We start from the raw sequence: 14,305 nt of genomic DNA, 5'->3' as shown, positions 1-14,305 counted from the left end.
CCTGGAATACGGAACTCCGAATTCGATTATAGATAATCAAGTTTGAATTATCTTCCTTTGATTCCCTTTATCTTTTTTTGTACTAACTCTTGGAGAAAATACAAGTCTAGTTAATCAGTCTTAAGGAATTAATAATGATCATAGCCGTGAGCAATTGTCAAATTAAAAACATATCAAATTTCAAATTGTTATATATTTTAGTTTCTTTATTTATAATTTTTGGATGGATAGATTCTGACTTAATATGAATGTTATATGTGTGCAGTATTTTTATAGAACATATACAATACCTACTTCTTAAATTTTCAAAGTTATCCAGATATTTATTATTTAATATGATCTTTGTTTAATATAATGAAAACATCAATGAGGATGAATATAGAAAAAATAAAAAATTCGGTCTCTCATAATATATGTAACCGAAAAAATATAATTGGTCCATAGAGTGAGACAGTAAAAGAAGGTCCATATAGTGAGATATTAGATCAAGTCTCAACACTAGTACCTAACAAAATTTATCTCTCAGGATCCCAAGATCCTATTTTCCATATTTTATCGAGGTTTTAAAGCAACAGGAAATCCTCCTATATTTATTTTATAAGTTTCATTTAATTATATAAAGTTAACTAAATTATGCGTTAAATACGTGTTTAAAAATCCCTCGGGTTATAATTTGTACGATTTATTCTTTGTAAATAGTTAATAAATGGGGCCCAACGAAGCACTTAAATGTTTTGAATTATATCATGTTACTAGAACAACAATATCATACCTTCGTTCCTAGTTACTCTCTTCTCTTTATATCCCATAAATACAATAACATAATGACATTGATATATACAGGTACGTTAAACCTCTTCAAATTTGACTTTTTTCCAAGCTCTAAACTAACTAACTATAAAAATTTGATTTTTAATTTTGGATCTGCCTGCAGCAAGAGCCAATTAGCTATATTTCTAACATTTTTTTAAAGCTCCAAAATTCAAGACATGATGTCTTTTTTTTTTTCATTGTCGATACCCAGAAGTTGGTGCTCTTGCATTGAAGTTGGTACCAAATTAAATCTAAGAAAGTTTTCTTGAATATGGATGTAAACCAACCAATATTTGTGAAAGTTTGACAATTTTTCATTTTTAAACATCCAAATAATATTTTTTTTAATCTGCTTATCAGACAAGCTGTCACTGAATATGTATCGTCACTTGTTCAATATAGCTTATCTTAAACTATCAAACTTATCCCTATGATATTCTACAATTTAGTAAGTAACTTCTCTGCCCTAGCTCCGTTATTATTCAAGTCGCAGAGTAAGCCATCAATTTCACAGCATTATCATTCACATCATTGGGCACTTTGACTTACCTCACAAACTTCTGTTCTTTCTTGTAGCTGTCATCATGATTCTAGGTGTATGCAGGAGTAGTTAGCTTGTCACATTAGCATCCTAGAGGGTCAAACAGATAGTGAGGCTCTAGTCTAACCAGGTCTATTATAACTAAAGTTGATAATCCTGTAAAGAAAAACGCGTGCCAGGAGAAGGGAGAGGGGGAAGAAAAATACTTATGGTATCATTGTTTAAAATACTGATTTGATTATCAGCTGCCTGCTTTATTATGACTTTGAGGGTAAACGAAAGTATTTATAAGCAAAATGTTTAATAAAGATATACTACATATAATTAATTGACTTACACGTTTTTTATCCGCTACAGTAGATTTGCAAACGTCACACTCCATGAAATTGTAATTCATTATGAACCATATTCTCAGAATAATAACTAATGAAACGACAAAGTAGAGTATTTCAAAAAATATATTTGAAGTTCCAAGTTTAAAAAAGAAGGCTTAAATTAAATATAATCTACATCCTAAAAAATAAACAATCACCTATTTATGTTAAATATACAAAATTAAACAATTAGAATCATATAACTAATAATAACAATAAATTATAAATACAGAATATAGAAATAATAGATTAATTCAAATGTCTTGTTTTGACATCGGAATTCAGCTAAAATATGTCATAACTTCAGGTTGCAAAACACAAGCCAGAGGTGGAGTTTAATCAAAAAAGATGTTTCCCTTTTTCCTCGTATGGAAGTTGCAATATACAATTGTGCACAGGATAGATATGTCTCTACCGCTTGTATAACAATATATTATTATCATGAAGGATATACTCAGTTGCTAATTATAATGCTACACCTTATGCAACTTTCCCTGTTGGTATGACCATTTAAGCAGATGTTTTTCCCTTTTATGAGTTTTTGAACACCATTTTTTGGAGCTTATGAACTATAGCTAATCCTTAAGTGGAAAAAAGTAATATTTATAGGGTATGATCATTGGAAAACCTAATGATCATACCCACGTCTTTAAGTAAAGAAACTAGTGTCAGACAACCTAGTTGCGAACCATCCAAAGCTACTACTCCCGTCGTTGTTACCACTTAAGCAGTTGTTTTTGCCATTTAATGAGTTGTGTATCATATTTCTTGATATTTTTAGCTGAAATAGAATCATATTTTGAAAAAAATGAATACTTACTATTAAAAAAAAATATCCTTCCTTTCGACTTTTTCTTTGATTTTGGAAATGACATCATTACCAACATCATCCATTAATTTAATAATGGTTCCTCGGGGCGGAACAGGTTTACCCATGTATTTCTCCATAAATTTTTTGAACATAGGATGATTAAAATGCATAAGGGTATATTACGTGCAATAAGCATCTTTGTGAGATCAGAGTTAAAGTCTGACTTGATGTATTCATCATTAATTTGATTTTTTAGATGAATATCCATGCTCTTGATTTGAGATGAGGATAATGAGTGGTGTTTAATTCTAGATAGAGGACTGAAGGCATATTTATATCGACAAATCCGACAAACCATCTGTTTCTCGTCGGGTCAGTATTTTCCAAAACTGTCTGGGCCTCCATTTGCAGAAATCCAGACAGAAGGTGACGTTAGTTTAGGCATTTTATTCAGTTCCCTATCAATTATCAGCATCTAATATTATATTAATATTGAATAATAAATGCCAGAATTGATAAGGTCCTTAATAGAGGAAGATGTTTATTATTTAATCAATGATACCATAAGTATGTCTTCCGTTCTCCTCGCACACATTTGTATCCTCAACAAAATTATCAACCATAGTTATAACTGCGGCTGTGTTGATGACAGAAAACACTGGCTTGCCTTTTCTGAAACTTTTAGATCTCTCTATTTCTGATAGTAAGACATGGAGCTTCTCCCTCGCAGACTTGTTGATGCTGTCATGTGAACTGAACAAGATGAATGGTACTAGTTTCCTTGAGAGATACTAGGGTGGTTGTTGATTTCGGTTCTAGGACAATTGGCCGAAAACATTTTTGCGATGAATGCACCTTATCAATAAAAAGCAATTTCTGAAAAAGAACACTAATTAATTTACTTATCTGACATTTATAGCATATGAACAATAACAATCGGGAAATTTATCATACAATCTTTATTATTTGAATTAAAATATGCACTCCTATATATCAATATAGTATTTATTAAATATTATGTTTTGGCCAAATTTCCTAAATAATCCTTTTGCGAAATATTCGTTCGGCAAATTGTCATTCGGTAAAATGTACATTCGGCAAATTGTTCTTCGGCGAATTGTCTGTTCGGCACTATGTTCTTCGGCAAAAATGTGTTCAGCCAATTGTCCTCTCACGGTTGATTTCCTTCCAGTTCAATGTCATACTGCTTGTATTGTAGCATGTTTTTCATATACAAAAGGTCATGGATAGGTCCACCAGCACCAGATGTAGTTCTTATCAAGTGGCCGGTGTAGATTAATGCCAGGAACTCGTTCATCCTCTCCATCTTAAATATAGTATCTTTAATGTATTTTAGCTCCTTGGAAAACATAAGCACTTTAATGAAGTAAATGTGCTTGGGCATTTAATGGTACTTTTGAATGGGACCTGGACCGTCTTAATGGATACCATGAAGATTTTCCTAGCCAAGCAGAATCATACACAGCTCCACCACTTTTCTTCAATATGCCCATGGACTTGTTTTCCAAAAGTAAATTGCTTAGGTCACAATTGTGAATGTCATCTTTTATTTCAGGTCGTTTCCAACTTGGCCGATAACTTCTGGCAGTCCTTATACAATTTTTCTAACATTTTATTAGAATTGTTGAACATTGAATCGTCAAGACTATAAAAATTGGCCGAAAACAGCCTGTCATGCAACTACAGTTATTACCTTTAATATGCGAGGACGACTATTGAAGTAGAACACCTCTCTCCCTAATTTTTTTTCTATTAGCTTGGCTGTACCCATATTATTGACTTTGCTGCTCGCTGTGGTATCAAGTACTCTGATGACAACGTAGTATTGCACTGTTGTATTCGAGTAAAACTTTCTATGAAGGGTACACAAAGAAGTTTCCCTTTTCATATTTTGGAACACCAGAAACAAGTACCGGAAGACTAGCTATGTTTCACAAAGAATATCCCTTATAAATTTTCCATCTCAGAGTGGTGTTAAATAATTTACCGTAATTGTAACTTTGGATCAAGTTAAAGTGAGTATTTGTTCTATTTCTTTATTTAGATTACCCTGATATAACAAATATTAGTAGTAACAGAGCTTTGATTGTTCTCTGAATTTCCATCACTAGAAATTTCTCAAACTTCTGCTACTACATCATTCACTTACAATAACATTCTACCTTCTTTTGGTTCTTGGAAGCTCTTTCAAACAATTTATGATAAGCTAATATATTTGCCATGCAAGTGGTCATTGCTTTTAAGTAGGAAGTGTGCATTTTCATTTAAATATTTATTGATGTCTTTTCATTATACAAATATATTAAAAGCAACATTTTTTAGATAAAATTACGTACCATATGATGTCATCCTATCCATACATAAAAAACATATTTTTCCATTAAAATTAGTTGAAATTTTCACAAATATTGGTTGTTTTTTACTTCCATATAAAAGAAAATTTTATTACCTTCCATTTGGTTTTGCTTTCAATGCAACATGAATAGCTACAATGGAAACAAAGGCATCATATCTTGAATTTTTCCACATTTAAAAAAAAATGTAAACAATAAATTTAAATTGACCTTGTGGTAGGCATATCCAAGGACCAAAGTCAAAGTTATTTGTATATTTAGTTTGTATAGATCTTGATGAATTGGAATAATATCCGTTTGCATTTGTTTGATGAAAAAGTTCAATTTTAAGAAGTATAAAGTGCATCCTATTTAGCAATTTTGATACTTATAAAATGAAGTATTGAGTAGGAGTCAACCCAAAAACTCACACATTATTTATGTATCATTTAATTGTGCTAATAAGCTTTCCATATCTGCACAAAAGTGTCGTATTTTGAATGTGTTTCTAAAACAGTATTAGTTGTGGCATTTCAGATGTCTTCAATTTTATTAAAAAGACTTACATGGATGCCCAAACTAAAGTTGAAATTTACTCCTAGCTCTGCCCAGTTTATCAACAACTATTTGAGATTTTTTTTTTTTTTTTTTTTTTTTTTTTTTAAGCTCAGAAATTCAATAAAATTAGCACTTACGGGTTCTAAAAACCAACCTGTTCACTAATATTGATGATGATAAAAATGCATGAAATAATAATTGAGAATGCATAGATAAAAATAAGATAAGGAAGTCTAGCTCCTACGCTCCTCATTAGGATGAATCAAACACCCTAAGTAAAAAAATATTGCTTTGGCGATATAATAAAACACACTGTATGAAATATATTTAAATTCGAATAAATTTTTACGGTGCAACCTAAAGTCTTTTGAAAAGTGAATATTATAATATATCGCTATATTACTATGGCAAGCAACACTAAACATTCATTTTTGGTTTTTTAATAACTATTTGTTTCATCTTATTATTGACAACTTGCACTTCCATGAAAATAAGTTTTTTTAGTTTTAGTTAGTAAGAAATACATGATTACCAATCAAGAAATATTGCGTTAATGGCTTAAGATAGCCAAGTGTAAGAACTTACATCCTTTCAGTGGGATTCAAAACTTATGGATACTATGGTGCATCAAACCCCTCATGATTTTAAAAATGTTTTTATTTCGTTATGGAGGTATAGAAAAAGTGTTTTATTTAATAAAAAGTAATCTTGAAGAAATTTTATAAGCTTTGGCTAACATTTACCAGGCACACATCAATGTCAAAAATGGGAATATTACAAGATTTCCATGTCCATAAACTAAATAAATGAGACAAAAGTTATTTAAATCATAAGAAAAATATTTACCGTTTATACTTTCTTGCATAATATTTAGTACATCAAATAGTATAGATAAATACATAATCTACAAAGTGATAATTTTCCCAGCTACTCATATTTACTCACTACTACATTAGCTTTCTCTTGCTCCATAGTCATTAATGACCGTAATGGAATTGATCTATGACGAGATAGAGTATATATGGCATTTTTAAACACGGTCGGATTGATTACCATGTATTACTGGGATTTCTTGTACAGATACAAATCATTCAAGGGAGTATCCAAGGCTGTGTTACATGTATTTTGCTATGAACCGTAGATAAACATACAAAAATGACAAAGGCTAGTAACTTTTCACTCTGATATTTGGAACAAATGGTTCCTGTTGCCCAAGAGATATATAGTGTTGTAAAAGAACAATTTTGAATGAAAATAGTCATTTAAAACATCCAACGAGGCTTGTGCACTGTACCAGGAGGTTTGATGCAAAATCATTGATGCTGAGGGCATTTAAATACAACACTCACAGTTCAGATAATTCCTTGTAGTCATCATGCTGATGTTGTGTAGAGACTTTTGATAAACTGAAGTGATTCATTTCTCCATTATTATACCACAATCTAATTTTATCAAAGAACTTAAAGACAGATACTTCTGGTGATTCCGACGTTTCTATTGTGAAGTCTTTGAATATTTGTTTCTGCATCATATCACCAACATCTTGCCCAGAGTAACAGTGCTAAAACCTGTTGAAGAAACAGTAATATGGCCTGTGTTAGAGGCATTAATTTCAAACACTCTTGATATAACTGATTTTTAACATTTCCATAATTTCAGCATTTCCATGTTTTTCTCAGTTACAATTTTTCCTGGGCGTCGGTCAGTACTGGTTTTGTAAGATGGAATACCAAAGATCTTCATTCACATCACCGATCAATATAGTCAGCTGCTCTTCATTAACAATCTTATTTGTGAAAGTACCTGTAAACTGAAGTGATGCAATATCCCTTACTTGGCTCTCTTAAGTCATTATAGTCATATTTTTAGATTAGTAAACATTTGTGTCTTACTAACTAAAATTAAATCAATATATTTTGGAGGAATTACAAATTAAAAATAATAGTTTTAAACAACAAATTATTCTTGAAAACAACAAAAATGAATGTTTAGTATTGCATGCTATAGTAATAAAATCATAAACTAACATATTTGTATTTCAATAGGCTTAATGGGGTACCAGTAAAATTTATTCTAATTTAAAAATATTTTATACAGTGAGTTTTTATTATAGGTAGAGCATTTTTATCATACCGCCAAAGCAATATTTTTTATTTGAGGGGAGGGGGTCTGATGCATCCTAGTCCACATACATTGACACTCAACAGCTCGTTTGTGAAAGGAGTTAAAGGATAAAATAAAAGGGGGTTTGGCCTATTAGAAAAATACTTAAGCAATGCTTAAAACGAGACATGTTTCATATGTATTTGAATAAAAATAAAATGAAACATAGTTCCGTAGGAGTAACGTACATATTTAATTACTTTGTATCTACAAGTATAACTCATTAAATAAATCATATTGCAAAAGCATTATATAATGACAGGAGTAGACCACCCTGAACTAAGAATAAAAAATTAATTAATTATTTATTTAATTAAAATTTGAAGATGCTTTTATTTCCTATTGATCAAATTTAACATATTTATCTGATATTTTTAAGATATCCAAAAAGATTGTCTTTTTATTCATTTTTTAATTACGGTCTCAAGTCCTAACAATATCAACAACATATCTATATCTTTTATGACTAATTACCTATTTAATTTAGTAATTAAATTCAGTAATAAACTGGTTTGTGAATGTATTGAAATAGCTTCTGTTTTGTTTTTTAACCGTCGTATAATTAGACAATTTTACACTTCTTTTTACAAACTAACAGAATAATTTCTGGGAGCTGCTAGAAGTTTTATTAATTAAATTACTTCAAAATTTTGTTAATAAACGGGTTTATATTGACTATAACTACATATAAAAAACATATTTTAAAACAATAAAATTATGATTTTAATAATTACTATTAAAAATTGTCTAACGATAATTTGTTTAACTATGTGGTATCATATTTGTCAACGGGTAAACATATTCAAGATCATTTTAAGTAATAAAATTTACGACTATTGCATTTTTATAAGAGAATTTTATTTAATCCATATTTGAATATAAAAAAGTCTGCCGTAATTTAATAACACCATATTTTTTTATTATTTATTCAAAAAAAAATGTAATAAATAAATTATTATGTGCATTACATTAAGGAAGCTTGTCATAAATTTTTCATTACTTTTTACGGAATAAGATTAAATGAATTTACAATTTATGATCTAAATATTTCATTTAGATATTATTAACATATATGATAGGTACATTTGATCAAAAGTAATTCTATGGTGTATCAATCTATATGTATATAAAATTCCAGACAAATTATATGATTAGTAAAGTATTATGATTTTATTACTAATAAACCATTACTTTTAGAGTTTACCTTACTACAGTTAACCTTGAAAATTTACTTATGAAATCTAACCCAACAGGAAAGATACTTTAACCTCATTTGCTTTATGATCTTATTACATATCTTAAACCTACATACATGTCTGAATATTATTTTTATGGCGTAAAATATCCACATTCATACGATTTTGGGTACGGGAAACCGAGTAAAGTCATTATTATTCAATTTATAACTTTGAAAAGATTCTTTCATATATGGGGCTCCCTCTTAATTTGTTTTTGTCCCAATATATTCAACATTTGACCTCATTCAAATCCTGAAGAAACACATTTTGACAATTTTCTTGGTTTTATTTAATTGTATAGATGTAATAGCATATTAATTTTCAATATGATCTCCATGGGCCTCAATCACTTCTACAGAGTAATTATTTACTTCATCAATAAAAGTATTAACTTGCATAACGGTACCAGAGTTTATAATATTTACTTTACTTTCAAATTACGGTTCTAAGAGTAATAGATCGTTTGAATATACACAGTTTTATATTAAAAAAGATTTTCATTATCCAGATTAGCTTTCCATTTTTCTCTGTGTTGCACTTTTTGAAGGAATATACACTTAATGAAAAAAATTATAAACTGTGTTAGGCCGTATGATACCATTTGAAACCGTTAGTATTTCTGACATTTTATCCTATTTCAGTTATTGCATGTCAATATTTGGATTTATAGGAATTTAGGAAGTAAAAACGATTGAACCCATTTTACTTAATAATAAAAAAATTCCATAAAACGTCTATTTAGTTGGTTCCAATTACAAAATCTGAACTTATTGCACCAATTTGAAATGGATTTATAACGTAAATCAGATGCCACTAATTATAGCAATCTGGCATAATTAATTCAAGAGTTGTTTGAGTTCAAAGAATATTGAAAATTTCCAATTATCAAAAAACTACTTGATGAGTGATCGTGTTTCTCCATCTCGACAAAAGACTAAAAATATTTATAAAAGTTAATCTTATTAGTCTCCTAAACTTTTGTATGAGCAGGGAAAAATTGATTGTGATGCCATGATACGAGATCTAGATAAGTTCAAATTTTGCTCGAATTGTTATTTTTTTCAAATAAAGATATAGAGGTTTAAAAGTGCTAAAAAAATATGATTAACAAAGTTTGGTGTCATTTTTATGAATTGTATACGGAATTTAATTGGGCGTTAAGTTTTGAATTTTTTTTTTTTTTTTTTTGTTTTAAAACCTGATTTGTTTTTATATTATCCGTATACTTGACATTACATCTTTTTAGTTCATTCAACAAATTGTTCCTTAAAGTTTAAAAAAAAAATTATGAGCATTCTGTACTTGTTTGTTCAAAAAAAAAAAGAATAGCATTCAACGACGTGTACTATTGGTCTATTTTTTAGCATATCATATTTGACTTATAGGGTATAAATATTTGCAAGTCCGTATATTTTTTACTTTGATAAACTAAAAAGTGATCATTTGGATTTTTCAACCTTAAAAAACCTTTATAACCAAATTTTATAAAGTAAATTCAAAAATTAGAGGAAATAATAATAATGATTTGAAAATTTAGTAGCAACTAACTTTATCCCAAAAATGACCTCCTAGCTCAATTGAGGCCGAGTAAAACGACGATATACGAAATAAAATCAGAGATTTTATTTCTTAATAATAAATATTATAATGAATCACATTACCTTAAATTTAATGAATTAAGAATAAGTTTGAGAATATTCATTTTTAATTCTTAATGTTTGAAGTGATAGTAAATTTGTGTTTTTTATTCTGAGTTCATATTTATAAATTATTTTTTATTTCTTAATATTAAAAAAAACATATACAAAATTATGGGAAGTGTTTTTGTTGGAGTTAATATGCAATCGTCGAGGGTCTTCAATTCTACCTATATCCTCACTTGACACAGAGTGGACTTATTTTTATTTCCTTTCCCTGATAACTACTTGCAGTTGATCTAATGAAATGCCGTGATATCTAAGGATCTCTCCTCCAAAACATTATTCAACTTATCAAGGTAACCAAGGTTAATAGAAATACAAGGTTATGACATCATGTAATCGGGATTGATAGAATTTTCAATTTGATGTACCGTACCGTATAGTGCTCTAATATGAGCTTTAATTAATTTTACATATCTTTTTTGGAAAATAAAAACGTATTAGCAAGTGAAAAGCAATGCATATAGTTTATAGTGGATCTCTGCCAGCAAATATCTAGTCTCCTAGGCGTAAAAAAAAATTTATGACCGAGATAACTTTTTATGGTTGAGAATATCTTGCTAATTATGAATCATATAAATCATAGAGTATTTGTTTATAGTGTGATTGAACAATATATGTATTTTCATAGATTGTAAAGTTAGGAATTAGTGCGAAATGGATGTACCACTAATCAACGTGAGCAAATTTTTGCTCCTCCTGAGTCTCAATTAAGTCGGACATGATAGGATAATTATAAACATTTAAATAATGACAGATATTATTTATGAATTTGACTTCCATTGTTCTCAATGACGGCCTTTAAGAGGGCACGGAAGGTGGAGCACACTCTGGCAAGCTTCCACTCTTCCTCCACGGAGGATTTCAGGTCGGTGACATTGGTGTAGAGTGATCTGCAGGCCACTCTACTCGACTTGCCACCTGATAGAGAAATTATTCAGATCGAGACACTGGGGAGGCCAGAAGTAATTGGAACACAACTCTATGATCTCTTCCATCCATGCTGGAATTTAAATTTAGTTATATTATTTTTCTTGTACAAATACAATTTCAAATCTAGAAGGTTCTCCTTTTTATAGAAGTAATTAATCCCCCCACAAAAAAGTGATAAAACAGGTAGCTGATATTAAGATTATTTACATAAATATCCACAAAAAAATTTCAAAAATCCTCAGCTATTTACAAAATATTAAATTTTTTTACCTTCAAAATCCATAGCTATTCGCAAAAAATTAATTTTTTTGAAAAAAATATTCAAAATCCACATTTGTTTACAAAAAATTTCAATTATAAAATTTTTCAAAAAAAATTGAAACTTTAAATTTTCTAATAAAAAAAGCAGAAAATATCTTATTTGGTCCCAACAGCCCTCCTCCCGTGGACGCCCCTGAGTTATGTACAACTTGTAAATATTCTTTCAAAATCTCAAATATCCCTTAGAGTACCTCCAAGTAGCCCAAGGGGATGCGTACCCCCATTTGAGAACCACTCCTCTAAAACATCAAATGGACTATATCCAATCATACGGCTGCAAGAAAATTAGTATCATAATATTTATGTCCGCTAATATATCTCGGCATGTATGAAAAACCCTTGACTGCTATAATATTATCATTATTTCTCCTTTAAAAAAACCTACATACATATTATATAAATTATTGTTATTTTACACCAAAAAGTCATAAAAAACATGTTTTAAAAAATAAGGCATGAAAGAAAAATTTATTCGACCATAAAAAGTTATTAATCTTTTAATCTAATAATAAAATGTATAAAAAAGTGAAATGAGTTCCTAACTTCTTCTTCTACTCTTAAATGAACTGTGTTGTACCTATGTATACATGTATTATATATTCATACATTTAAAAAAAGATGATGAACATTATGATATACTTAATGAATGAACCTTTTTTTATGTTCAGAAAAGAGGGGAATATTTATGATTTATGCTATTAAATAAAAAGAGATAGTATACAAATGAATTTCAGGTAGGACTATCACTCATTCAAGCCCTCACACCTTAATTTCTCTTATTCTCAAGTAATCTAATATCTAATTACGGTTATATATATAATATACATACATGAACTAAATTACCTTTTCCTATAAAAGGAAAAAAAAATAGTAAACTCAAGTCAAATCTTATTTTATAAAATGACGGTTCATATTTAATAAACACTAGAGTAGGTTGTCCCTGCGTTGCTCAGGACATTAAAAATTAAAATTAGTGAAAAACTCTTCTACTTAATATCATCAGAGAAACTTCCTAATTTACAAAAATAAACCTCAACTCTTAGGTTGTAGAGGTGATGTACTGGTTAAAAATATAGTTTAAATTCTACTGCCGCCGAATTTCTAAACACCAAGAACCCTTTCATATATTCTGTAGTAAGGAAGTTTCAACTGCAACCCTGCCGCATTCTTAAGCACCAAGATCCCCGTATAATATACCCTCACCCACGGATTGTGGACTGTTGGTCCCTCATAAAAGTTAAATGCTACCGCCGCCGCTTCGCAGAGTATCAAAGAACCATTCCAATATCCAAATTCCACCGGCCTTCAGGTTCTACCTGTAAAGTGCTAAAAAATATTATTTAAAGGCCGCCATAGCCCCAAAGACCTCTAAAAATGTTACCAGGACTATTTCTGGTGCCCTAAAAAGCTACATAAAAATTTCAGCAAAATAATTCATGCATCGGTTCGCACGTGATTGGAGAACATACACACGCACACACAGATATTAACATTTAATATATAGATGAACAATTTTTACAAAAATTTATATATACCTATCAATAACGCCATTCGTAATTTGAAGATTTTCACAGATAAAATCCCCTTGATTAATATATAATGATTGGTTGTACTAAGTACAGTAAAAAGAAATCCCTTATTTTTATTCGAGTTTTTTTACTTTTTTTCATTAATGTTTATTTCCTTGGCTATCAAAACAGTGCTTCTTACATGACGGTCGGACTTGACGATTTCCATTGTTTTTTTCCATATTTTCGACAATTGACCTTCCTAAGCGTGGTGCATATTTGACACCAAAATTATCAGAACAGAATCAACGACACCAAAATTGCGCGTGATTGACTGCTACATGTTTATAGTGACCATAAAAACTATTCACATTTGTAGCCACCTAGCTTGCATTTTTGTTTTTAATGAAGAAAAACCAAAATATATGCTATATTTTCAAGTCCATCTTTGTGATGCACTCAAACAATAACTAAACTGTTCAATATGTTTTTTTCTAACACAAAATCTTATCTTTCCAACATCATCTAGCGTAAACCGATTGCAATTATAACAAGACGAGATATACACTACTTAAGTAATCTATTGGAAAAATAATTGATCTATTTTTACTACATATATCACATTACTGTAATATCATTAAATTACTTACTATGTTGGTAGCGAATAGTATAGCATAAATATTTTTATTTAAATGATTAAATGAAACATTTAAAATGCATATTTGAGGCAATTACAAGAAAACAAGATACGATTTTTTTTCGTAAAATTAAGTCGATGTTAGTTTTTTAGATGATCTCTGTATAATGCTTTACAATTTCTATTATATAAATATTTTAATTAAAGCTCTTTAGAGTGCGCAAATAAGCGTTAACTATTATCAGGATAACCCATTAACAATAATGTAGCTATAATAGTTTGTACAGCTAAACATGATAGGAGGTGCCTTTATTATAAATACGAAGAATAACAACAAGTTCTGTTAGATTTGAG

The sequence above is a fragment of the Lepeophtheirus salmonis genome, chromosome 13, assembly GCF_016086655.4.
Source record: "Lepeophtheirus salmonis chromosome 13, UVic_Lsal_1.4, whole genome shotgun sequence".
Lineage (NCBI taxonomy): Eukaryota > Metazoa > Arthropoda > Copepoda > Siphonostomatoida > Caligidae > Lepeophtheirus > Lepeophtheirus salmonis.
The sequence above is the reverse complement of the archived record's forward strand: the minus strand, read 5'-3'. Positions refer to the sequence as shown.